The 16,316-nt window shown below is 39.0% G+C and overlaps 2 protein-coding genes across 2 annotated transcripts in view; one reads left to right on the top strand and one right to left on the bottom strand.

Moving 5' to 3' along the window:
* The window catches only part of LOC308649645 (uncharacterized protein), a 626,952-nt gene that overhangs the window by 551,570 nt on the left and 59,066 nt on the right, over positions 1-16,316 (top strand). The window lies entirely within an intron of this gene.
* The window catches only part of LOC308649646 (uncharacterized protein), a 294,900-nt gene continuing 289,510 nt past the window's right edge, over positions 10,927-16,316 (bottom strand). The window contains exon 5 of the transcript XR_014022139.1: positions 10,927-11,033. The gene's annotated coding sequence lies outside the window, so the exon portion shown is untranslated. The remainder of the gene's footprint in view (positions 11,034-16,316) is intronic.

The raw sequence follows: 16,316 nt of genomic DNA, 5'->3' as shown, positions 1-16,316 counted from the left end.
GGGATTTAGCTAGAAGCAAACATTTTAAGATCACTAATAAGGTTGTAATCTCCCCATGCAACATTGGACTCCCCTCCTTTTTCTGATCTTGTCCCTCCAGCTCCTTCAACATGTCTTCAACTGAGTGCTTGGGGAAGCCCCCCTCTATCATCAGTAACCCCCGACTAAGTTCCACTTCCAATGCCAAGCATAGTTAGTAGGTTGCGGCAGCCTACATCTTTGTCCAGTGGTTATCTGGGCTTCTTGGGGAATGACCCCATACTTTGATCTGCGATGCTCAGCAAGGCTTCAGTAGGGAGAGGTGTCAGCAGATGTACTAGCCATGGGGCACATCATCCCATTGCCTCCAGCCGGCCGGGTGTCCCATTCACATGTGTTAGCGTGTAAGCTTTTAAAAGCATGGCCGGAAAAACATCTCCCATTCTCGGAGCACCCATATTAGAGGTAATGGATGTGACACTAGCAGTCTGGGAAGTCAGTATTTGTGCTCTGTTTCCTGATGGAATTGAAGGACTCAGACCTCTTAAGAGCTATTGTGCTTAGTATTGCGCATTTCTCTCTATGAGAATGGAAAGGGATAATGGCTGAAAATTATATGCATCATATAAATGTTCTTCCAATCTGTCGGGTCATTTTGTTTGGTCATTGATAATCAAGGCTTTGATACAGGGGTCTTGGTTCTGACCCCAGATAATTCTTCCATTTTTATTCAGCCTCCTGGGCTTGACCTGATTCTAGGACAAATGCTATCAGAATTAGAGGCTTTCTGGCCTCCCTCTGGTGAATAGGCTGCTGTTGATTGAAGGTGCCTCCAGGCTGAGGCTGTTAGATGAAATGGCTGGTGTGTGTGTGTGTGTGTGTGTGTGTGTGTGTGTCTGTGTGTGTAAGTGCTGGGGTGTGTGTGTGTGTGTGTGTGTGTGTATCCTCACTTGACAACTTTGAATGAATCTACAATTATTTCTAAATAAAAAGTTAATAAATAAATAATTACTTTCAAAACGTGCTCACAGTGTCTTCCATTCCTTTAAATCTTTTATTTTGCATGACCAAATTCAGACCCTTATGCACATCAGAGGAAGACACGTAAGTGCTCTCAAAGAGGGAAACTGGTTTGGAATGACCTTTTGCAGCGAGAACCTCTCAGAACAGGCAGAGGAAATGCAGCTCCACACTTTGATCCCATGCTGCAAAATTAAACTACTTCAAAGAGCAGGGCTGGACATTTGACTGTTTTCCCCATTTTTAATCAACTGTAATATCTGAAAACAAATGCAACCTCTAGTGTAAAATTTTTCTCATTCTCTTTTTTTTTCTGAAAAAAAAGTTCTTGATATAAATGGAAAGTCCTAATAACACACCATTTTTTTTAAGTTTGGAATTTAAAGATTCTAATGAAAGCTTTTTCAGCTAGGTTACTTACAAAATCCTTTGCTCTTTTCTCCATTTAAATCTGTCTCACATACAAAAAAAAAAAAAAATCCCTGGAATGTTAAGAAAGTGTTAACTCACTTGTTTTAAAATGTATGTATATATGCTTTTTCTTTCTTTCTTTTTTTAAACATTTCCATAGACCTTGGGGTTTTTTAAGTTCTGATTAAGATAAAAACCCATAGTCCTCATAGTCCAAAACAATTTCTCTCTTTTTGGAGGCACAGGAATTAGAAGTTCTCATGAGAAACAATCGTTTGTTTATCTCCCTCTTCCATTACTACACAAATTATATACTGTTTGAAAACATTACCACAAGTTGTCACACTGTTCTGTTTTATGCACATAAATACATTAGGGATGTTCAACATATGTGGGTTGAGCATTCCTAATCCAAAAATCTGAAACCCAAAGTACTCCAAAACCTGATCGCTTCTGAGTACTGACACGACAGCAGAAGGAGAAAATTCTGCACTTGGCTTTGCATGAAGGATTGCCGTCAGAACAGAGGTGCACTAAAAATCTTGGGTAAAATTGCACATTACAGGTCATGAGTATGAAGTGTATTCAAAGTATTTGAAACATAATGAATTTCAGCTTTAGTCTTGGGTCCATTCCCGAGGCACCTCATTATGTATATACAAGTATTCCAAAATTTGAAAAAAAAATATATGAAATTCAAAACACTTCTGGTCCCAAGCATTTTGGATAAGGGATTCTAAACCCTTATATGTATGTGTGTGTGCATGTGTGTGTGCTCACACACACATACATATCTTACACATACTTAAAAATAAATATAAAGTTATAAAACATATTTTAACATATTCAGCCCACCAATGACACTTGACTCTTTCTTCCTAATGGTGATGTTCATTGAGAACTCACTATGTTCCAGATACTGTGCTACTTGCACTTGACTGACTTATTTCAGCCTCACAGCCTCTCGCGGGAGGCCTTGTCCACACCTCCCTTGCGCTCCCATCATCGAGCACTTGCAGTGCCCAGAAGTGGAGTATGTTAAGCATCTTGCTGGAGCCACTCGCTCCTGGGTACGAGGGCCTCTTCCACACAACTGTTATGCTCTATTTCCTGCTCTAAGGTGGTTGCATTAAGGTTTTTATGAGTTTTTCCCTCCTGGACTCCAAGGGGAGTCCCTCTGCTGCAGGGGTGTTTCCAGAGGGTGTCAAAAGAAGGCCTGAAATTCTGAACATGGGAAACTCCTCCCCTCCTCTTTTGCAGACTTCCAACTTTGTGGCAGCTTCACTCCTGTTCAATAGGAGCAGACCTATGGTGTAGACTTGAAGAGAAGAGCAGGGAGATTCTAACTGAATTCAAAACAGGCTGATAAAGGCATCTGGGAAGGTGTATTTGTATACTCAACATTCTCATGGCTGTGCTAGTTATAGTCAAAAGACTAGAAGCATCATAATTCAAGGTACACCACTTCCTCCACTTCCTACTAAAATTTTTCTCAATCTTTATGTGTATAGTTCTCAAAACTAAAAGCTAATGTGCTTGGTGATATGCAAAAGTCCCGTGGTCAGAATACAGGTAGGTGGGCTGGTACACAGCTAAGTATTTAAGGTCATAGGCATAGCCTTATGCAGAAAAGCTATCTCTCATTCTTCATGGACCTCAGCATCTTCCCCTCCCTCTGCCTCTGCCCTTCCTTTCAATTCAACCCCACTATGTCCCAACCTGGCTTCAGTTAAATTTAAATCTGAGTAAGAGAAAAAGAAAAAGCCCTCATGCTTTCAGATGCTGATTTGTGTCTGTCCCTTTACTGATTCTTGAAGCGTCTGCTTGAGAAATCCTGAGGAGCCGTTTTCCTAAGGCACTTCTGGTACTTCCTGTGATGATTCTCTGGCAGTACTCGAGACAGTCTTCCTGAGAAGGTATTTGCTAGTTTATATTCCCAGCCCCATGCAACTCCATGGAGAAGAGGTGCACCTGAATGGCACCTGGTGAGATGCCGCAGACAGAACGTGTGTGTTCTCTCCAAACGCTGTTGAATTCCTAATCCCCACATGATGGCATTAGGAAAAGGGATCTTGGGAGAAGATTCGGTCATCTGTCCCTAGGAATGAAATCAGTGCTCTGATAAGAGACCGTGAAGAGCTCCTGCACACCTTTGACCACACAAGGATGCAGAAAACGGCCATCTGTGAACCAAAAAGGCCCTCCCCAGACATCAAATCAGGCAGCACTTGGAACTTAAAGTTCCTGGCCCCCAGAACAGTGAGTAATAAATTAATGTTGTTGATAAGCCCCAAGAATAACATACAGGAAGACCACAGGTGCTCTGCTTCTGCAGTCCAGACAGACGAAGACAGACAGCAAGGGGACAGAGGAGACCAAGCCAGAGCAAGGACGCCTCCGGTCATGCTCCTTGTGACCTCCCAACATCAGGGTCATGTCATTCCTGTGAGTAGATTCCAAATGCTAAGTGTATGAGGCCATATATAGTCTACGAGGCTCACAGGAAGGTGGGTCTATCAGAGCTGGTCCTTCCATCAGGGAAGGACATTGGGGTGTATACAGTCAGAGTCCTTTACCAAGTTTGTAACCACTAAGGACCGAAAGAACCTCAAGGACTCTTCAGTTCGCCTTAGGCTTCTTAGTTTCAAACCTCCAGGAGTGTGGCTTGATCCGTATTTGTTAAGGCAGTACTCTTGTCTACAAGAAAGAAAAATAAAAGAGAGAAAGACTTTCAAATAGGCACAACTAGGACTAGTTACTTCGTGAAAACTGCTTTTAATTATAAACGGGAAGAAGCCTGAACAAGATTTCCCTGTTCTAAGTGACACCTATAATCATTAAAAAATTGGCTACAATGGCAGTCTCAATCTTAGGAACACATTAAGTTCTGAAAGTTTTTCCAAAAAAAATTATTGACATAATGTTACTAATCATGTTAATTTCCAATATAAATGCACAAATCCAGATTATTTTATAATGTAGAATAAAGATTGTGAAACTCAACAATTTAAACACTTCATAATGGAGTGGCCCAATTGAGACTAATGCTTACAGTTTTCCTTTTTTCACCCCGCATCCATCAGTTAATACATTCAACGTTAATTATGTAAAACTGACTTGAATAATCCTATTCAAGCAGTATCTAAACAAAGATTGAAAACACAGTGTAGATAAGGAAAAGGTGACCGAGAGAAATTAAGTAAATTACCCAAGGACACACAGCTGTAAGGTAGTTTAAGGATTCAAACCCAAGTAAGAAGGTTCTAGAGTCTGGGCTCTTAATCCTTATGAACCTATGCCGCCTCTGCTTGGTATAATTCAATGCGCTGTTCATTCCATGTTTTTACCTCTTGTCAATTTTCTTCCACGCCACCTAAAACATTTTAGAGTCTTATTAAACCATGTCCACAGAATTCATCCACCAACATCGGGCCAGTAACCCAGACTGACACATTAATTATCTCCCTACAGATGGTGTGATTTTTAAATGTGGACGCAGGCAAGAGCATAAGGGTCTCTCATGGAGAAGAGAAATAAACAGAGCTGCAGGAGCACAAGGAGACGGTGATGATGCTCAGCAAGGGGATTTGGTGCTAAGCCTGAAAGTGGTGTCCTTGTCCAAGGAAATGAGTCAGAGCAGGACCCTCCCTGCAGAGGGCACCGACATTCTTAGGCCCCAAAGTCTGGCTTCATGAATGCAGGAATAAACCACCCAGAAGAGCAATAGGGACCAACAGAAACCTGTGTCAGAGCAGAGCAAGGAACATTGATAGAGAATGTCATGCCAGGATTATTAATGAGCATGTCATGAGAGCCAGGATCTACACCTTGCTGAACTTGAGATAGATTATATCCATTATTTCTCCCCAATCCAGCAACCCTGCCATTCTGTCATGGAAGATTAGATCAGTCTAGACCTGTTTGCAACAATGCCAGTGACCTGTTCTATGAATGTCTTCAAATTGATTTCTGGGTGATTTATTATACAGTCCTTTCAGTCCAGAAATTATTATCCAATAATTATTTGGGTTCTCTTTTCCTTGCTGTAAGGGAGGGATAAAGAAACACAGCATCTTTTTCTTAAGACCCCTAACTATGAATTCTTAAAAATGGAAATGGTTAGGCTTTTGATGACCCCACCTGTCCAGAGAGTTCTTTGGTGGCAAGTCATCAGGGCCTGGAGACAAGTGGGGTCATGCTACCTTATTACCCTCCACTCTTATCCAGACTGGTGTGCCCCCTCCACCTATGAACTCTCATTTCTATTAGAGAATGTCTAATTCAGAGCTAGCAAAGCTCTCTATTAAGATCATCAATAAGGGGCTGTAGTGTTGTGGCTCAGTGGTAGAGTGCTTGCCTAGCATGTGATCCTCAGCACCACGAATAAATAAATAAATAAAATAAAGGTATTGTGTCCATCTACAACTAAAAAAAAAAAAAAGTCTAATGCTAAAAAAACCCACTTCACTAAGATCAATAACATTAATGGTGCTTCAGTAGTTTTTCCTAGAGAAAATTCATGATTCCAATTGCTTAATGTGAAAATGTCAAAGAATAGAATCTTGCATTCCTTTATACTCAAGGGAGCAAATAAAGGGTGGGGGGAAGAAGCGAGTGGCAAATTAAATACGGATGATGGCATTAAAGGTGACTTGACCTCTTAGAAAATACAAGGCAGGGCTGGGGATGTGGCTCAAGCGGTAGCGCGCTCGCCTGGCATGCGTGCGGCCCAGGTTCGATCCTCAGCACCACATACAAAGATGTTGTGTCCGCCGGAAACTAAAAAATAAATATTAAAATTCTCTCTCTCTCTCTCCCCCTCTCTCTCACTCTCTCTTTAAAAAAAAAAAAGAAAATACACGGCAAAGAGAGTAATACTGAAACAGAAAAAATTATAAGACCCACTGATGAGTAAGACAGAAGGAGGTGTTTTTTCTTCCAAATACCTGGGCAATAACCTAGCTGTGACCAGGAACTATTTTCCCTATGCACCACTGATGTCTCTACTGAACACTGCCTTATAGATCTACCAATGAGGCTGGCCACCAAAGTTTCCAGGAGGCCATGTTTCTCTTTAACAGGGAAACACCACCCGACTTTACAAGGCCCAATTTCACCTGCATGCTCCAGTTAGACTTCTCTCATATGCTTTTTCTTCTCAGGTGATCTCCTCCTCAACCTCAAAGACTCTCTGGGTTTGTTTCACATCCTATGCCCTAAGACATGAACAGGTAACTCTCTACCTCACCCAGATATATTGAAATTTGTTGGGCTTATGAAAAACCTTACATCAAAGGAATAATCCCAACTAACTCTGTCAAACACTTATTCTGGAGCAGTTTTTACTTAATTACTTGTATACATCAACTCATTTTATTCTTTCAACAACCCTATGTTATAGGTGCAAGTGATGGCCCAATGATATAGATAAAAGACTGGTGCAGAAATGTAACTTGCCCAAACTACTCATATAGCCAGGCATCGGGTGGCTTCCCTAAATTCCTGTGCTCCAAACTGTATATTTCCTTTTTAGAAAAAAAAAATTGTGCTTGGAGTTTTGCTCTTTCTCATTTTTTAAGAATTCTGTCTCATGAACTTTTTCATGTTCGGTTTTAATTTCATAGAGAATATTGCTAATAGAATTTCCTAAGAGATGGTTGTGTTCAAAGAAAATTTCTGCCCTTTACTCTTTTATCTTTTCTGTGCCTCTTGCCCAGTCACCTCATCCTCTAGTAAACATTGCCTCAAACTCATCAGGAAAAGTATGGAGTTGCTCAGGATCTCCCAATAAGTTTTGGTTTTTTGATGGGATGAGATATACCATCACCTTTCTTGGTACATGCTGTGCTCATAAAACAGAGATAGCTAGGATAATTATCCATAAATGGTTACTTTAGTATAAAAAGACAGATCCATTTCTTATGTTTAAAATGCTTTGTCTATTTGTCATATTGGTATTTTCCTCTTGACAAATGGAATTTTAATGTACTAGATTTATACAAGAATAAGTAAACCAAAACTTCCATCCACTTTTATTCTGTTCACATTTACATTTATGCCTTTGGTAAAGAGAAGCAAAATTCTAAGTTTCATACATATTTTCTGACACAGGATTAAGAACTGGCTGGAAGAGTTCTTTGAAGAACACCTTACGAGTCTCTTAGCGATTTAGAAATACATGTGAGGTAGGAATGTAAGATAGATGCTTAAATCTTTCCAATTCAGTGTTGGTTTTCAGAGAAAAAGCTTATGTTCCATTTACTAGTCACTGTGTATAAAAACCAACATTTTCCCCTTTCTCTCTTTATCATATGATCCAATAGAACTATGTTTTAAATAATTATAGCAGTCATTTTTATTAATGGTCAAACTATCCCATGTTTGATCAATGGGAGGAAGGCCCCAGCTCTTTTTTTTTTCTTTTCACATGTCCTGAAGCTAATTAAAAATCTTCTTGTTTGGGTACAATAAAAGTGTCCAGGATCTACTGGCATTTATTTAGCTCAACCTGGTGGAAGCAGCAAATTCTCCAAAGAGTCCTCATTCATGTGGTGGAAATGGGACTTAGAGTCCATATTCAGAGTCCTTTGTGTGTATATTGGATTGTCATTTAGTCTAGACCTCTTCAACAGACAAAGCTAAGAAAGAAATATTTTTGAAAAAAATCATTTTATTAAAATTTCCATTCATCAGTAAATATTATAATCATTTGCATCTTTTGTAATCATATCTATCTTTTCTCTCATGCTGAATTTTCTGTTTCTCGTCACATTAGCATAATTTTTTATTTGTATTACATTATAATATATAATTACCATTATTACCGTAAATAATTATGCTTTTAAATAAGGTCTAGGATTTTCTTATGTCCTTCTTATGAAGCCTAAAAGTACATAACCAGAGCCAGGTGCAGTGGCACAAGCCTGTAATCCCAGTCATTTGGGAGATTGAGGCAGGAGGATCACAAATTCAAGGCCAGCCTTAGCAATTTGGGTAGGCCCTAAGCAATTTAGCAAGACCCTGTTTCAAAATAAAAAGTTAAAAGGGATGGGCTGGGGATGTGGCTCAAGCGGTAACGTGCTCGCCTGGCATGCACAGGGTGCTGGGTTCGATCCTCAGCACCACATAAAAATAAAATAAAGATGTTGTGTCCACCGAAAACTAAAATTCAATATTAAAAAATTCTCTCTCTCTCTCTCTCTCTCTCTCTCTCTCTCTCTTTAAAAAAAAAAAAAAAAGGGATGGGGTTGTATTTCAGTGGTATAGTGCCCCGGGTTCAATCCCTAGTATCAAAAAAAAAAAAAAAAAAAAAAACAACAAAAACAAAACACCTTTAAAGATGAAAAGGCAAAATTGTGTGCTCTAAATAAATTAGAATAATTATTTTCTGGGTGGGTATGATATTAACTTGGTGTACAATTATGTTAATTTATTTTAGTCTTTTATCAGTTTTTAGAGACTATTTTTAATAGATTAAACCACATAGTATGGTAAAGGAATTCTACCTCAGAACAAATTAAAAAAACAGGGGGCTATATTTGTCCTTTCCCTGAATCAACTAAATATCCAGACCAAAAAAAAAAAAAAAAAAATACTGCTTCACAAAACACTAGCTATCAGGCTTTGAAGGAAAACCGAAATTGAGAAAGAAAAAAATAAATGAAACGGAGCCTATGAATTGACCAAGTTTGTCGCCAAATTGGGAGAAACCCAGGCAGGGCATGAAAGACTCCCTAACTTCATGAATGAGTATTGTAAAGAGAAATTCCAATATACTTGAGATTGCTGTGCAGTAAATGTAGGGGGAAAGAGCTACACAGAGGGAACTCTAGATATCCACAAAGATCCCTCCCAGTGTTCAACAGAGACCTGATCAATGCAGGAGTGAACCCCTGGGCCAGGCCTGGAAAGCATGTCCCAGTGGATTCGAAGTAATAGTACTCAGTGCACAGACAGGACGTGTGCCTGCCAGCCAACTCACAGAGCTTTGTAATGCACAGCACATTACAGTACCCAGAAGGGTTTGTCACAATAGTTGGGAAATATGAGCTCTAAACTGAACTGCGACCTGGCCCTACCTGATAATATGAAAAGCAAGAATCAAAAGGACCAAATGATTTTCAAGTAACTTAATAAAACTGTAGACCACTAATAAGAATGCAAAGACAGTGAATATCCAAAAAAGTAGAAGTCACAACCTCTGGCATCTAGTAAAGCGACCAGGCATGCAAAGAAATGGGAAAGTAAAATTTATCAGAGAAAGAATGCAATCAAACCTAATGCAGAAATGAAATGATTTTAAAATTAGTGAACAAGGACTTAAAAAGATAGGACACTTTCATTCTATCATAAATTTAAAAGTTAAAGGAAGATATAAAAGATGTGAAAAAGATCCAGATTGAACTTCTAAGGACCAAAAATGACTGTGTTTGATATTTAAAACATGCTGGATGGAATTAATACCAACTTAGAATTGCACAAGAAAATATCCGTGGTCATGAAGGCATAACAGTAGAAATTGTACACACAGAGGAGAAATATTTTAAATAAATACAAAGCACATCAGTGAGTTGGGGAACAACTTTAAGCATGCCAACTGAAGTCCTCAAAGGAAAGAAGAGGGAGATTCAAAAGCAATAGTTAAGAAATAATATATAAACATTTAAAAAATTTGACAAAAATCATGAACCTGCAGATTCTGGTACTACAGAAAACCCAAGCCCAAGAACCACAAAGAAGTATATTAAGGACATTATCATCAAACTGCACAAAACCAATGGTAAGGAAAAATGTTAAAAAGCAGTCAAAGAAAAGCCAGGCATTAGGTACAGAGGAACAAAGAAAAGGAAAGGATGAAAGAAGATTTCTCCTCTGAAACAAACATGTATATTTAAATATCACAAGTAAATATTATAAGCATGTATATTTAAATATCATATGTATCACCTGATATACAATATATGTAATCTATTTAAGTATTATATAATTTGTTATAGTATTAATTTGTGTTTGTTCTGTTTAAATATATTTCATACATCTTATATTTTAAAAGATAATTCACTTTTTAAACAAAAATAGCAATGTAATATAGGGTTTCTAATATCTATAAAACTGGAAGTTATCACAACAATAGAATAGAGACAAGTAGAATATAATGTATCATAAATGATTTGCATTCAGAATACATAACAAGCTCTTAAAACTCAATATGAATAAAATGAACAATCCAATTTAAAAATGGACAAACAATTTAAATAGATGCTTTATCAAAGAGGAAATGCGTGTCAAATAAATATATAAAAGCATTATGAACATTATTATTTATTTGAGAAATGCAAATGAGACTACCATGAGTGAACTTTAAATACCTAATTGATGACTAAAATTAAGGCAATTGGCCTTCCCGGTGTTGTCAGGATGTGTAGCACCCGTAACTCTCACACACTCTCGTCATTCATGTAAAACAATGCATTTGCAAAGCATCCCCACCTTTTTATACATTCAATATATACGTACCACAAGATCCATTGGTTCCACATTTGGTATTTGCCCAAGAGAAATGAAAGCCTATGTCCACACACCCTTATGAATAGTCTTAGCAGGTTTATTTGCAGTGGCCACACCTAGAAGATAAATGCATTGAATGGTTAAACACCAGTCAGTGAATGGACAAACTGGGGTATATCTATAGAGTGGAGTACTATTTTGCCGGAAAAAGAACTATTAATACATGCAACAACACGTATGAGTCTCAAAATAATTGTGCTGAGTGAAAGAAGCCAACAAAAAAAGAAGATCAGTACTGTAAGAGTCCATTTATATGCCATTCTAGAAAACGCCAACTGATCTATAGTGACAGAAAGCAGGTCTATAGTGACAGAAAGCAGACCAGTGGAGACTTGGAGAATGCAGGTGGGATGGAGGAAGGAGGAGAAAGGGGCGGGGCAAGGAAAGAGCTGAAGGGGAGTGTCACAAAGGGCAGGAGAAGACTTTGTGTTGGTGGCGACGTTACTATCTTGATTACAGTGATGGTTTCATTAGTCAAACCTTGTCAAATCATGCCCTTAACCATGTGCTGCTTATTGTATGTGAGTTATACTTCAATACAGCTATTTTAAACCTGAATAATTATAATGCTATTTTCAGAAAAGTCTCACTTCCACCCAACTCTCCTCTATTCAGTGCCCTGACTCCTCCTAGAATAGGTGGCTATTTGCAATAGTATTTTATTACATTCCAATACTCCTTTGCATAAATAAAAGTAAATGTGTGTGAACGTTTCCCTCTTATCTTACTCCACAACCAAACACCATGATTCTCCTTCACCCTTCTCTTCTCTCTCTCTTCTTTCTTCCCTTACCTGTATATTTCTGGGGATCACTCCACACTGGAATATAGATGTTTTATTCTTCATTCTCACATATGCATAGAATTCCCTTGAACAACTACACCAGAGCTTATTGAACCACTCCCCTGCTGAGAGGCATTGGAGTTATTTCCTTTCTTGTGTTATCATAAATCTTCCAAGTCTTTTTATTTTTAATAATTTATCTTTGAGATTGATTCTGAGTTTGATGATAGGTCAAGAGGTAAAGGCATAGGTAAATTTTCTAAATAGTAACAGTCTCAAACTTAATATTCTTGATTTTCACTGTTTTGAGGCAACCTTGAGTGAGATGTGATCATTGGTTATTTTGATGAGACCCAAATTTGAACAATGCTCACATTTAGGGTTAAGTAAATGTGAGCATTGTTCAAATGTTAGAGGTTCATGGCTTGGCAGTCAATCAGTGGCACTCACTGTTCTGCAGACACCTGTCTATCCAGTAGACATAGTTTGCTGTGGGATCCAAGAATAGGCTTCAAGGGTCCTGAACCCTGAGCCCTCTAGCAGGTCCTACACCTATGAACTCCCACTTTGATTAACCTCAGGTTCAGCAAGTGAACCACATGCAAAGTGCTTAGAATGATTCCAGGCACAAGGTAGGAACTCAATTAATGGGAGTCTTTATTTCATAATGACTATCGCCTTGGGACTTCTATCCACAGAGTACATGAAATTAGAGAACATACTTCAGTGATGTTTGAAATTCGGGGGATTTTTGTAAGCTTGCAAAGAGCATCTTTGATAAGAGGGAGTCCTATTGTACATATTATTATTCATGTAGTAAATAAAGACATTGCTATGAAGGATGTATAATGAGTCTGATATTAGAAACCAGTTCTTCCTCCAGAAAATCTGGATTAAAGGAATCCTAGTCCCCACCCAAGGTGGTTCCTCTTCAGTGGCCTCCAGAGTTGCACTCTCTTTGGGGCCAGCCCTCGGTGACTCTCAGTTTTGTTTCTGGAGCTCGTGCCTAAGGCCCAGTGTTTAAGTATGTAGACTTTGCTCTTGCCTCTCCACGGAAGGTTGGCTCCCTCCCACCTGCTCTGGAACTCGGCCTGTGTGTGGCTGCTGCTATTTGTCTTCCTGTTTCCCCTCCTCCATCTGCCCTGGGCTTCCTGGGGGGCTGCATCATCCTGGGTAGGCCATGCCCTGCTCTACCTGGAGGAAATGTGAAAGGCTCTGCTTGGTTTGTGGTAGAAACTTCCTGCTGAGAGTCTCCAGAAAACAAATCCAGCCCTTGTGGGACACCATGACACTTCCTGTTTAACCCCAGGTAGGCACAGCTTGGTGGGTTGCAGCTAAATACTGTATTTCCCTGTAGATAACCCGTTATTCTCAGAGAGGACTGTCCTGTGAAGATCAGGACTGATTTGACTGATTTGATTGGGAGTGAAAGAGAGAGAGAGAGAGAGTAAGTGAGTGAGAGTGTGTGTGTGTGTGTGTGTGTGAGTGTGTGTGTGTGTTACCAACAGGGCCAACAGACATTGATGATAAATAGGTAGATGGATAGATGATAGACAGCAGGGCAATTCCATTTAGAGGACCTTTTTACATTTCTTGTTAAATTCCTATTGAGGGTGGTTGTACTGTTTTTACTTAAGCATTCCACTCAGGTGGAGTCAGGGAGAACTTCTTGTAAGATGGAAATTTTAATACGTGTGCGGTGCATTTTAATCAGATCACTTCTAAATACCTGTGAAGTGACTGGAGAGAAGAGTTAAATGCATGTAGAATGCACATACTAATGAGATGCTCTTTCCACCATACATTAAGAATCTTGATTTTAAGTGTTAATGCCATCGTTTGTTCTGGAGGAAACCTGGTCCCCAATTTATAGTGGATGTCAATAGGGAGATGCTCTGTCTCTAGAAAGACGCCAGGCACACAGCAAGCACTCAATAAATGCAAGCTATTGTTTCCATAATGACCACCATCTTTGGACAACTGTCTTACTGAACATGTATAATATGAAGCAAAAGAACATTTTTTTCAGTGATTGTTATAATTGGGGGCATTTTCGATTTATAGTTATTTATATAGTGAACAACTTTACAAGACTTACCTAATGACAATGTATAACACAAAACATGTGAGAGAGCAAAAAAACCTGGACTTGAGTTCCAATCCTACCACTCCCTGTGTGGGCTTGACTTACGTGGCATTTTTTTTTCTTATCTTAAAATGATGAGTTTAGGAAACGTTCTCTCTGTGTGTATTTCCTCATGAACTACTGACTATAATTTATAAATTAAGACCAACCTGCATTTGGAAGTTAAGACTCCTATGTGATGTATTTAAAGAATTGTGAGAAATTTTTTTTCTCTTTTCTTTTGTTTCAACACACAGGCACTACCTTGGTTCTTCTGAGTGGTCTTTGGGAACCCTTGGTAGTAGTGGAATGTGTGTTGCTCCTGCTTTCTGTTCAACTGCTCTCCAACGCATCTCCATGCACCCTGCTGTGGTTTTGCCCTGTTCAGTGGCTCCTCTGTCTAGAGCCTAGGGAGAGCTGAAATTCAGGAAGAATCGGGTCTGACTCCAGTCTATGATCTACACACAAACACCATGAGTCTGGATGCAGAAAAAAAATGCCTCCTCCTGCCCACATGAATTAGCAGAGACACTGCATCTTGCTTTAAACCCAACCTCAACCCCAACTGCAGCTCAAGGAACCGTTATATTCAATATGTTAGGAGCTTTTGGTTCCCCTGGAAGTATGAAGCTTGAATTAAGAAATTCAGCTCTTAGCAAGCAAAGTGTGCAAGTTACATAAAATTTTCAGAATGATTCCTAGCCCAGAATAAGATTGAATTATGCCCAGATCAGTGGGCTTCCTTCCAGTTTCCCAGCTCCTCTTTCCTATTCAGCTTGCAGAGTATGGACAATCAGTACCTCCTCCACCTTAGCCCCCATGTGCTTCAGCGTAGAATTAGGCCAGACTTCCCCATGGGTGAAGAGCCAAGTAGGAGAGAGAGCAAATCCAGGCAGTGGGAACACCTAGTCACCATAGAGGTGCTCTTATGGTAAGAGAGGAATAAAACCCTGGGCTGTACCACAGCCTGCATGAATTATAGTCCATATTTCTTAAACATCAGAGACGCTTTGAGATCACTGATATGACTTTCCAGGAAATTTAACATCATGAAAGGGCTCACTGTAGATCTGGGAATTGGGGTTTTGGGTCCCCCAAACGATAAATTAGAATGCTTCATGGTAAATACATAAATGAAGATTTTGTGGTTATATTTCAGTGAAATGGATTTAATTGGCCTCTCTCTGTTGACTTGGATCGAAGTAAACATGGAACTTTGATGAGCTCAAGCCGTTGGTCCTAAATAGCTCAGGAGCAGTGCCTCCACCACGGTGGGTCCAGCAGGGTTATTCCACCTCTGAGACATAGGGCAGTCAGCTACCCATGGCGACACCTCTAAGAGATGCCAAAATACAGTCCTGTTCACCAGGAGAGAGGCTTTATTGTTGTTACCCTGGGTTCTTCTGAGCACTGTCCGAAGCCACTGTATTTTCCAGCCCTGTTATGGAAGCGTCTCTATTGTTTAGAGGGCTGGGTTCCATCATTATTATTAAAGTAATGAAATAATGCCTCGTTACCAACTCTCTGACAATGCCCTTTATGGTAACAAAACATGCATTATTCCATCTTTGTCTAATTAATATCATGTTTAATAGGTATCTCACTTCATGCTAGATTCCAGCACTCTTTTCAAAAGCAGCAAGCTTAAGAATTTTTACTAATTTAATTGAGAGCAGTCTTAAATTAATTGTATAATTAATCTTGTCAAATTAAGTAACATTTCATACACTACCTTATTAAAGAAACTTGAATATTTTAAATTGCCATGCTATTAGGCATTAATAAAGAAGTTCTTCTTCTGTATTGTTCTGCTTTATAACACAAAGAAGGTAATTGCAATATAAATTGCAATATAAAAGCTAATTTCTATAGTACATTAATAATTAGATACACATTATTTCCCATTATATCTTTTTTTTAATTCAATGGATGATCTTTTTTAAAAAAAGAAAACATGATTCCCAAATTCTAGGATTTAACTATTTTATTGATGATTCATTTTAAAACTGGACCTTGGGATATTTTGGGGAGTGTTCCAGTGAAACCCAAACATGTGGTTGTAAACTGAAAAATATCAGCTATCCAGAACTGGAAACTTCTGTATCGTCAGTTACTCTGATGTGTGTGAAAATGCAGCCTATTTATTAGATATAAGAGAAGGGCCTGATCTTTCACAAGTGCTTGGGGATTGCAAAACACAATGTCCTCACATCTGAAGTCAGGGGGCTTTTCTCTATAGAAAATTGGGCGACTATAGGGCAGTGCAGGGAAACAGGGATTCTAAATTGGAGATGAGACTTGGGGTGGGCAGGAAGGAATGCATAATGCCTTATCAATATTTTATGAATAGACAGAGCTGTTTCTCAAGGTCAAAACCCATAATTTCTTAACTTCTGTGAGCGCATACATTTTCATAAGTATTTGTCCTAA

The sequence above is a fragment of the Spermophilus citellus genome (assembly GCF_964194105.1).
Source record: "Spermophilus citellus genome assembly, chromosome: 5".
Classification (NCBI taxonomy): domain Eukaryota; kingdom Metazoa; phylum Chordata; class Mammalia; order Rodentia; family Sciuridae; genus Spermophilus; species Spermophilus citellus.
The sequence above is the reverse complement of the archived record's forward strand: the minus strand, read 5'-3'. Positions and strand labels throughout refer to the sequence as shown.